The 10,831-nt window shown below is 52.8% G+C and overlaps 2 non-coding genes across 2 annotated transcripts; both read right to left on the reverse strand.

The window, feature by feature from the left end:
* Positions 1-198: 198 nt before the first annotated feature.
* trnas-gcu (transfer RNA serine (anticodon GCU)) lies at positions 199-280 on the reverse strand. Its single transcript has one exon. It is a non-coding gene; the product is annotated as a tRNA-Ser (tRNA).
* A 1,032-nt stretch (positions 281-1,312) lies between these two features.
* trnay-gua (transfer RNA tyrosine (anticodon GUA)) lies at positions 1,313-1,399 on the reverse strand. The gene is given in 2 exon segments: positions 1,313-1,348; positions 1,363-1,399. It is a non-coding gene; the product is annotated as a tRNA-Tyr (tRNA).
* Positions 1,400-10,831: the final 9,432 nt, after the last annotated feature.

The following is a 10,831-nucleotide window of genomic DNA, read 5'->3' on the forward strand; positions in this document are numbered from 1 at the left end:
GGAGAGAACTCACAGAAAGGACTGTTTACATTGGCTCATGTGCTCGCACTTACAGAGCCAATGTAAACATACAAAGCCCTGAAGTAATCAGGGACACGTTAAGTGTCCTGTTGTTTAATGTGCTGAAGCAGTATCAGTATCAACCTTGTGGTACGCTCTTAAATTCTTTGGTGGAGTATAATAACAAGGTACTTACATCGACGAGGATGGGATTCGAACCCACGCGTGCAGAGCACAATGGATTAGCAGTCCATCGCCTTAACCACTCGGCCACCTCGTCAGTGCACATTCCTATATCCTATGGAAACGTGTTGGTGGAAGTAAAATTCCAACCAGACTAATGATTTATCCTTGGGTTTCACTTTCTTCCAAAAGAGTTACAGTAGATACACGAGGGCCATTTAATATTGCTGTGGTGCCCATGCAGCCCTGGCTGGTTACCAAAAGATGTCTGAAATCACAGGAGCTGCGTAATCTCGGTTGAGCCGTCCAAAGTTGGTGTGACTGAGACGAACTGAAGATGTCCTTTGAAAGATGGTCACACAGCTCTGAGACAGTCCCATTCAACAAACTGTACGTAGGAACACAGGTGATCCTTTCTTTGAATTCAAATCTCAAATATTTGTATTATTATTTCTTTTGCTGAGTGAAAACCGAAAGCTCCATTTGGTTTACTCCTGCATGAATACATAATGCCATTACCTTTGGATTTGAAAAACCAAACGATATTCATCTCACCACGTATTTAACATACATAACAAGGCAAGGTAAGGCAAGTTCTGTTGTAGAGCAAAATTCGTCCACAAAGCAATTCAAAGTGTTTTACACAACAGGAAAAGATGCAGTATTGATGAAAGAGTAAAACCGAATGGGCACTTCATTTTTTTTTTATCTTGCATCTTAAAAATACAAATGGCCTACTAGTATAGGATTTTAACTCCCAGATTCTGAAGAAATAGTCACCTTGCATTAAAAAATGTCATTGCAAAGATGTTGCAAAAAAATGGCTAAAATCTGCAAACAATGTGGATTTTCTTAAAGAAACCAAGAAAGAGGGCCTAGCACTGTACCAACTGAGCTATCGAAGGTGACAGAGGGGCACTAAGTGTTGAAAGCTACGACCACAATAAATGTCTTAAATGCCATCTTTTTGTCCTCTTGAGACACGGCTATACAGTTCAAAGGGCAGTCTAAATATTGCTGAAGGACATTGTTGTATTTGGTCTTTTAAGAAATACAAAATCTGTTTACGTAAAGAGCATCAAACTCACAGGGGCATCCGGGTATGAACCGTGGACCCGATAAAAGTACATCCTTCGAGCCGGATTTGAACCAGCGACCTAAGGATTACAGGATTGCAGACTACAGTCCTCCGCTCTTCCAACTGAGCTATCGAAGGTGACAGCACAGAACCTAGTGTAAAAAACTATAGCCGTGTATAGCCAACCTGTGTCCGTGCTCTTGCCCTTACAGTCTCATGAACGTTTTCATGTAGTGTGAGCCCAGTCTTTGAGGTCATTTCAAGTCACACAGTAGATATAGTAGCTATAGTATATTCCGAGTGTGAAGAGGCTGGGATGAAAATCAGCACCTCCAAAACCGAGGCCATGGTTCTCAACCAGATAAAGGTGGCTTGCCGGGTGGGAAGCCCCAGTATCTATGGGTCAACATTCGGCCATCTCGTGGAAACTGGGCCGTTCCACCAAGGAAGATGCTTAAAGTCCAGAAGGCAGCTGGAGAATGTGGGCATCCTTCTCGCTTTCTCAGCAAGCACTGTAGCATTTGGGCTAATCCTCATCCCTTCTCCTTAGATCCCTTAAGAGCAGCTCAGGGGCTCTGCGTGTAGTCTAAAACTGAGTACCTCTGTTTCACCTGTATGTGGCTGATGTTACTATAATGCTGGACGTTTGCTGGATGTTCCTTGTGTTTTCTCCAAGAAAGAATTTGTGTTCCGTTTCCTGCTCTTTCTCATGGATGATGTCTCAACATATTTATGGGGTCCATAGACAATGCTCTACCATTTGAACTCATCATGGAAAAAGATGGGAGAGAACTCACAGAAAGGACTGTTTACATTGGCTCATGTGCTCGCACTTACAGAGCCAATGTAAACATACAAAGTATGTTGAAGTAATCAGGGACACGTTAAGTGTCCTGTTGTTTAATGTGCTGAAGCAGTATCAGTATCAACCTTGTGGTACGCTCTTAACCCTTTAAGCGCCAAAGTCGCAGAAATGCAACTTTACCGTACAAGGAAATTAATGAAATAATAGTAGAAAATGAATCACTTCAGTCATTGGTCGGTTCGGTGCAACTTCCCTTTATTAGCCAGGTATGATCCAGGGCAGATCCGGTAAGGAAAAAAATGGCTGGAGGAAGTACACGTGGCATGCAATTTACAGCAGATTCTGACTCTGAAGGGTATTATCTCCCCGAGAGTGACGATGGATTTCCAAGTGGAGATGAAGGGACTTCGAAACAACGGACAGGTGCAAAGGACAGACGGAGGCGAGGAACCAGTGGAACCAGTGGCTGCAGTAAAACTTGCCCGGTGGATGAGAGCTGGGACATGCTGAGAGAGGTCGAGGTATTTGAGGCATGGATCAAACCTTTTGAAGACCCAGTTGGCTACACAGGAGAGATGGATCTGACGGATGCTAATCCATTTGATATTCTGTCACTCTTTCTGACCGATCAGTTTTGGACTTTCATTACTGATGAGACAAATAGATATGCACATCAGTGTATGGCACCTATGATTCTGAAGCCACATTCAAGATTTCTTGAGTGGTATGATGTATCAGTCACCGAAATGAAAGCTTTCTTCGCTTTGCATCTCTCCATGGGCCTTGTTGAGAAACCTGAAATCGAGGATTACTGGGGAACATTTTGGCTTACACAAACGCCTGGATTTGGAAATGTAATGTCAAGAAACAGATTTGAAATCATTCTTTCGTTCTTTCATTTTGTCAACAATAATGATTATGTGAGAACAGGCGAGCCCGGGCACGATAAACTGTTCAAAGTCCGCCCAATAATAGATTTGATTATTCCCAAATTTGCAGCAGTTTACAGTCCAATCAAGGAGCTTTCTTTAGATGAAATGACAATAGCTTTCAAGGGGAGATCTTCACTAAAATGTTACTCTCCGAATAAACCTGACAAATATGGCTATAGAGTGTATGCCCTGAGTGAAAGCTGTTCAGGGTATGTTTTGCGCTGGTCAATGCACACTGGACAGTACAAAAATAATGCAAGCAACATCAGTGCAACACACGCAGTTGTCCGTGAGTTGGTTTCTCCCTTTACGGGCAAAGGACACGAGATTTACATGGACAGTTACTATACCTCGCCTGTAATTGCAAATGAATTAGCAGATTTGGAAACTGGACTGTGTGGGACGGTAAGGATTACCAGGTTGGGGATGCCAAAATGCCTTGGTAAAAGTGTCTTACAGCTGAAAAAAGGAGATGACCCAGTTTTTTGCAGAAAGGGAAAACTCCTGGCTTGTGCTTGGCACGATACTAAACGTCTCACCATGTTGTCCACAGTCCATGGAAATGATTGTGTTCAGAGGAGGATCCGATCCAAGACAGATGACACTGGCTTCCGTGACATCAAAAGACCTGTATGTGTCGACCAGTACAACGCCTACATGGGTGGAGTGGACACTGCTGACCAGAGGATGAAGACATACCTCTTTCCACACAGGTCCCGGAAATGGTATCATCGCATATTCAATGCCATTATAAGCATAAGTATTGTCAACTCACACATCATATACACCAAATCCACTCCAGGCCCACACAAACCTTTAAAGGTTTACATTCAGAAGATTATTGATGCATTACTGGCTGATCACTCCAAAAAACAAGAAAGGCGCTCAAGACCGGAGGGTGAAATGCCACAGAGACTCACAGAGCGTCATTGGCTTTGTCAAGCAGAGGGACGTCCAGACTGCGCCGTGTGCTCTGACCGCTCTCGTACCAAAGGCAGGCGGCAAACAAAGTACAGGTGCCGTCAGTGTGGCGTTGGCCTCTGTGCGGTTCCATGCAACGAGAGATACCATACGCTAAAAAACTTTAAATGCTGTCATTTGGATATGTAAAAGTGCAGGGTACCTTGACCCTGGATGGACATCTTTTCTGTGATGGCTCTCTCCTTTCTTCACTGCTTTCTCCACAACCTGCCTGGCACCAATGATGGATGTATAAGTTGGAAAAATAAAAAAAATGAAAAAAATACATAATAAATACCGTGTTTGTCATCATTTGGTCAGAACTTGTAATCAGGGCCCGAGTTTGAAGATGTGAGCAAAAGGGGTGAAAATGGGTTAAAATGTGAAAAAACACCAAAATGAGCAAAATGAAATAATCCCCCATCATCAGTGCACAGTTTGCCCCCAGAAAAGCACTCCCCTGGGGCCTGGAGGTGATCTGACCACCAGAATATAGTACCATATACCCCTGCTGGTCTTAGAAAAAAAACCGAGCTTCCAGCCAATAGTACACTATACCCGAGGGACTCTGTCGTTTGTCGGCAATAGTACACTATACCCGAGGGACTCTGTCGTTTTTCGGCAATAGTACACTATACCCGAGGGACTCTGTCGTTTTTCGGCAATAGTACACTATACCCGAGGGACTCTGTCGTTTTTCGGCAATAGTACACTATACCCGAGGGACTCTGTCGTTTTTCGGCAATAGTACACTATACCCGAGGGACTCTGTCGTTTTTCGGCAATAGTACACTATACCCGAGGGACTCTGTCGTTTTTCGGCAATAGTACACTATACCCGAGGGACTCTGTCGTTTTTCGGCAATAGTACACTATACCCGAGGGACTCTGTCGTTTTTCCGGGCCGTAGTATGAAGTTGTGAGCAAAAGGGGTGAAAATGGGTTAAAATGTGAAAAAACACCAAAATGAGCAAAATTAAATAATCCCCCATCATCAGTGCACTGTTTGCCCCCAGAAAAGCACTCCAATGGGGCCTGGAGGTGATCTGACCATCAGAGTATAGCACCATATGCCCCTGAGGGACTTAGAGTAAAAACCGAAATAGTACACTATGCCTGAAAAGACTCTGTCGTTTTTCTGCAATAGTACACTATACCCGAGGGACTCTGTCGTTTTTCCGGGCCGTAGTATGAAGTTGTGAGCAAAAGGGGTGAAAATGGGTTAAAATGTGAAAAAACACCAAAATGAGCAAAATGAAATAATCCCCCATCATCAGTGCACTGTTTGCCCCCAGAAAAGCACTCCCCTGGGGCCTGGAGGTGATCTGACCATCAGAGTATAGCACCATATGCCCCTGAGGGACTTAGAGTAAAAACCGAAATAGTACACTATACCTGAAAAGACTCTGTCATTTTTCGGCAATAGTACACTATACCCGAGCGACTCTGTCGTTTTTCCGGGCCGTAGTATGAAGTTGTGAGCAAATGGGGTGAAAATGGGTTAAAATGTGAAAAAACACCAAAATGAGCAAAATGAAATAATCCCCCATCATCAGTGCACTGTTTGCCCCCAGAAAAGCACTCCCCTGGGGCCTGGAAGTGATCTGACCATCATAGTATAGCACCATATGCCCCTGAGGGACTTAGAGTAAAAACCGAAATAGTACACTATACCTGAAAAGACTCTGTCATTTTTCGGCAATAGTACACTATACCAGAGCGACTCTGTCGTTTTTCGGCAATAGTACACTATATACCGTTGGACTTAGTCGTTTTTTGGGCTCGTGGGAATAAGCGTTCAGCTCAAAATTCCCGGGCTAAATCACGCTGCTCCCGAGAAATTCTTACGCTGCTCTCACGCGGAATGTGCAAAATGGTAATGCTGGGAGGGAGGGGCGGGCGGTTTTTGAGAATGACGTTTTTCGCAATCGAAACAGGTACATTTCCTGGTTGTGCGGATACCGGGCAAGGAGCTCGTTTGACGGGCACACGAGAACCGCGATCGATGGGCCCCGTTCTGGTTTTATCCAGCTTCCAAGGCTCCTTCACAGCCGTAATGTCAAGTCATGGTTCGGAGGTGCGGAGGTGAGCGTCGGATCACGGAGCCTCTGAATGGAGCCCCGCGCTCCGCGCTCCTCCGGGCTCTAAGCGCCGCTCAGACCCGGCATGAGAGGGTCTATTTTCGGCTTGATTTTACCAGACTCCCGGGCACTTCCAGAAGCTTCCTGTTTGCTCTGATTGCTCGGGGCAGAGCACGGTGTCACGCTGACCACGGGCTGTACGCGGAGGTGAGAGCTGGTTGTAAGGCGGATCACGGAGCCTCTGAATGGAGCCCCGCGCTCCGCGCTCCACCGGGCTCTAAGCGCCGCTCAGACCCGGCATGAGAGGGTCTATTTTCGGCTTGATTTTACCAGACTCCCGGGCACTTCCAGAAGCTTCCTGTTTGCTCTGATTGCTCGGGGCAGAGCACGGTGTCACGCTGACCACGGGCTGTACGCGGAGGTGAGAGCTGGTTGTAAGGCGGATCACGGAGCCTCTGAATGGAGCCCCGCGCTCCGCGCTCCTCCGGGCTCTAAGCGCCGCTCAGACCCGGCATGAGAGGGTCTATTTTCGGCTTGATTTTACCAGACTCCCGGGCACTTCCAGAAGCTTCCTGTTTGCTCTGATTGCTCGGGGCAGAGCACGGTGTCACGCTGACCACGGGCTGTACGCGGAGGTGACCCGCTCCGTGATCTTAGCGCCGCCCAGACCCAGGGCCATCCACCCCGCATACGGCCAGACTTTGCCCGGCCAGGGAGCACCTTCTGCGGGTCGGAGGCTCCGGGTCGGAGCCCCTGGAGCCTGGAGCCCTCACCGGGCCCCGAACTCGGCTGCCGGAGGCAGTGCAGTGCCTCATGGATAAAAGGCACCCAGCCGTCCAACTCGCGTGAGGCGGAGCAGGGATCATCCGTGAATCAACCATGAAAATGGTACAAATCATGGTTCTATGTATACCAGACAAGGAGCTTGGTCTATTGGCACTCAAGACCCGCCATCGTAGGGCCCCGTTCTGGTTTTATCCAGCTTCGAAGGCTCCTGCGCACTGCGGGTTTGTTTACATTTTGCGGCTGTGGTTTGCTCCGGCTAACCTCACGCCGGACACGTTGGAAGCGAGGCCGAGACAGAGGTCCCACCAGGCGCGGGGCTTCAGTCTGACTGGCTTCCCCCGCGCCTGGCCCCTTGTCTCCGGAGATGGGACCATCACTCACACCCGCACTGAAGGACGCGCGGCTTGAAGGATGATGGCTGCGCTTAGCCCCTGTGCCAGGGGCTCTGAGCCAGTCCCCTTCAGCCTCAACGCGTCCGGTGGGAACACAGTCCGGGTCCATTGTCACTCACCCCTGCGCAGAAGGACGCGCGGCTTGGAGGATGATGGCTGCGCTTAGCTCCTGGCACAGGGGCTCTGCACCAGTCCCCTTCAGCCTCAACGCGTCCGGTGGAACAACAGTCCAGGCCCTCTGTCACTCACCCCCGCACTGAAGGACGCGCGGCTTGAAGGATGATGGCTGTGCTTAGCCCCTGTGCCAGGGGCTCTGAGCCAGTCCCCTTCAGCCTCAACGCGTCCGGTGGGAACACAGTCCGGGTCCACTGTCACTCACCCCTGCGCAGAAGGACGCGCGACTTGGAGGATGATGGCTGCGCTTAGCCCCTGGCACAGGGGCTCTGCACCAGTCCCCTTCAGCCTCAACGCGTCCGGTGGAAGAACAGTCCAGGCCCACTGTCACTCACCCCCGCACTGAAGGACGCGCGGCTTGGAGGATGATGGCTGCGCTTAGCCCCTGTGCCAGGGGCTCTGAGCCAGTCCCCTTCAGCCTCAACGCGTCCGGTGGGAACACAGTCCGGGTCCATTGTCACTCACCCCTGCGCAGAAGGACGCGCGGCTTGGAGGATGATGGCTGCGCTTAGCCCCTGGCACAGGGGCTCTGCACCAGTCCCCTTCAGCCTCAACGCGTCCGGTGGAACAACAGTCCAGGCCCTCTGTCACTCACCCCCGCACTGAAGGACGCGCGGCTTGAAGGATGATGGCTGTGCTTAGCCCCTGTGCCAGGGGCTCTGAGCCAGTCCCCTTCAGCCTCAACGCGTCCGGTGGGAACACAGTCCGGGTCCACTGTCACTCACCCCTGCGCAGAAGGACGCGCGGCTTGGAGGATGATGGCTGCGCTTAGCCCCTGGCACAGGGGCTCTGCACCAGTCCCCTTCAGCCTCAACGCGTCCGGTGGAACAACAGTCCAGGCCCACTGTCACTCACCCCCGCACTGAAGGACGCGCGGCTTGGAGGATGATGGCTGCGCTTAGCCCCTGTTACAGGGGCTCTGCGCCAGTCTCCTTCAGCCTCAACGCGTCCGACGGAACCACAGTCCGAGCCCATTGTCACTCACCCCCGCGCAGCAGGAGGCGCGGCTTGAAGGATGATGGCTGCGCTTAGCCCCTGGGCCCAAGGGCTCTGCGCCAGTCCCCTTCAGCCTCAACGTGTCCGATGGCTCTGCGCGGGGCGGGGGGCAGGGCCGGCGCATATTTTTGGTCCGACTCCGGTCCCTTCCTCGTCTCTGAGTTTGTCAAATGCAGCGCCTGTCCAGGGCTCACTTTGCTATCAACTGGCTGGTCACCGCCATCGTAGGGCCCCGTTCTGGTTTCATCCAGCTTCGAAGGCTCCTGCGCACTGCGGGGTTGTTGGCATTTGTGGTCCTGATTTGCGCTGGCTCACCCTTACGCTGGACACAGCGCCAGATGATATATTTGGTCCGACTCCGGTCCCTTCCTCGTCTCTGAGTTTGTCAAATGCAGCGCCTGTCCAGGGCTCACTTTGCTATCAACTGGCTGGTCACCGCCATCGTAGGGCCCCGTTCTGGTTTCATCCAGCTTCGAAGGCTCCTGCGCACTGCGGGGTTGTTGGCATTTGTGGTCCTGATTTGCGCTGGCTCACCCTTACGCTGGACACAGCGCCAGATGATATATTTGGTCCGACTCCGGTCCCTTCCTCGTCTCTGAGTTTGTCAAATGCAGCTCCTGTCCAGGGCTCACTTTGCTATCAACTGGCTGGTCACCGCCATCGTAGGGCCCCGTTCTGGTTTCATCCAGCTTCGAAGGCTCCTGCGCACTGCGGGGTTGTTGGCATTTGTGGTCCTGATTTGCGCTGGCTCACCCTTACGCTGGACACAGCGCCAGATGATATATTTGGTCCGACTCCGGTCCCTTCCTCGTCTCTGAGTTTGTCAAATGCAGCGCCTGTCCAGGGCTCACTTTGCTATCAACTGGCTGGTCACCGCCATCGTAGGGCCCCGTTCTGGTTTCATCCAGCTTCGAAGGCTCCTGCGCACTGCGGGGTTGTTGGCATTTGTGGTCCTGATTTGCGCTGGCTCACCCTCACGCTGGACACAGCGCCAGATGATATATTTGGTCCGACTCCGGTCCCTTCCTCGTCTCTGAGTTTGTCAAATGCAGCTCCTGTCCAGGGCTCACTTTGCTATCAACTGGCTGGTCACCGCCATCGTAGGGCCCCGTTCTGGTTTCATCCAGCTTCGAAGGCTCCTGCGCACTGCGGGGTGGTTGGCATTTGTGGTCCAGAGCCCCGGCTCTAAATTAAACCTGTTACCCTAGTAGGCCGGCCTCCGGGTCCCCCTCTCTTCTTCGGTTATGGAGTACATTGGGCGCGGGGGCAGCCAGTGGAGGGCAAGGGCCCTGCCTCCAAGTGTGGTGTAGGGGACAGGGGAGCCAGGGCCTTGGGGTCCTGGTGCTTTTTATCTTTTAAAGTGGCTCAGAGTACCAAGGGCACGGACTTCCAGGGGGCTGCACCAAGGGTGTGTAGCTCGTGTTGGGGTGCTTAAGTGTGGGTACCCGGGGACGAAAGGTGGGCCGGGGCCGGCGCGAGCCTCTGTGGTGAGTGCTGGGCCGTTCCCTTGGTACTCCAGTCGGAGTACCAAGGGCACGGACTTCCATGGTATAGTACCAAGGGCACGGACCTCCAGGGGGCTGAAACAAGGGTGTGTAGCCCGTGTGGGGGTGCTTAAGTGTGGGTCCCCGGGTTCGAAGGGAGGGCCTGGTCCCCGGTGGTCATCCCCGGAGTCCCAGAGCCTGCAACCCGGGGAAGAGTGGCCCGTCCCCAGACTGAGTTTGGGGGAATGCGGGGTGGCTCTGGAGGGGCTCCAGGGGTTCCAGGGGGTGCTCGGCGGAGGCCATGCCCAGCCAGAGTGGCCCTTCCCCGGGCAGAATCTGGGGAGAGTGGGGGGTGGCTCTGGAGGTGCTCCGGGGGCTCCAGGGGTTCCAGGGGGTGCTCAGTGGGGGCCATGCCCAGCCAGAGTTGCCCTTCCCCGGGGTGAGTCTGGAGGAGTGGGGGGTGGCTCTGGAGGGGCTCCAGGGGTTCCAGGGGGTGCTCGGCGGAGGCCATGCCCAGCCAGAGTGGCCCTTCCCCGGGCATAGTCTGGGGAGAGTGGGGGGTGGCTCTGGAGGTGCTCCGGGGGCTCCAGGGGGTGCTCAGTGGAGGCCATGCCCAGCCAGAGTGTCCCTTCCCCGTGCAGAGTCTGGAGGAGTGGGGGGTGGCTCTGGAGGTGCTCCGGGGGCTCCAGGGGTTCCAGGGGGTGCTCGGTGGAGGCCATGCCCAGCCAGAGTGGCCCTTCCCCGGGCATAGTCTGGGGAGAGTGGGGGGTGGCTCTGGAGGTGCTCCGGGGGCTGCAGGGGGTGCTCAGTGGAGGCCATGCCCAGCCAGAGTGGCCCTTCCCCGGGCAGAGTCTGGAGGAGTTGGGGGTGGCTCTGGAGGTGCTCCGGGGGCTCCAGGGGTTCCAGGGGGTGCTCGGCGGAGGCCATGCCCAGCCAGAGTGGCCCTTCCCCGGGCATAGT

This window comes from Eucyclogobius newberryi, unplaced genomic scaffold (assembly GCF_026437365.1).
Source record: "Eucyclogobius newberryi isolate DKJ021-1_F unplaced genomic scaffold, fEucNew1.0.hap1 SCAF_6, whole genome shotgun sequence".
NCBI lineage: Eukaryota > Metazoa > Chordata > Actinopteri > Gobiiformes > Gobiidae > Eucyclogobius > Eucyclogobius newberryi.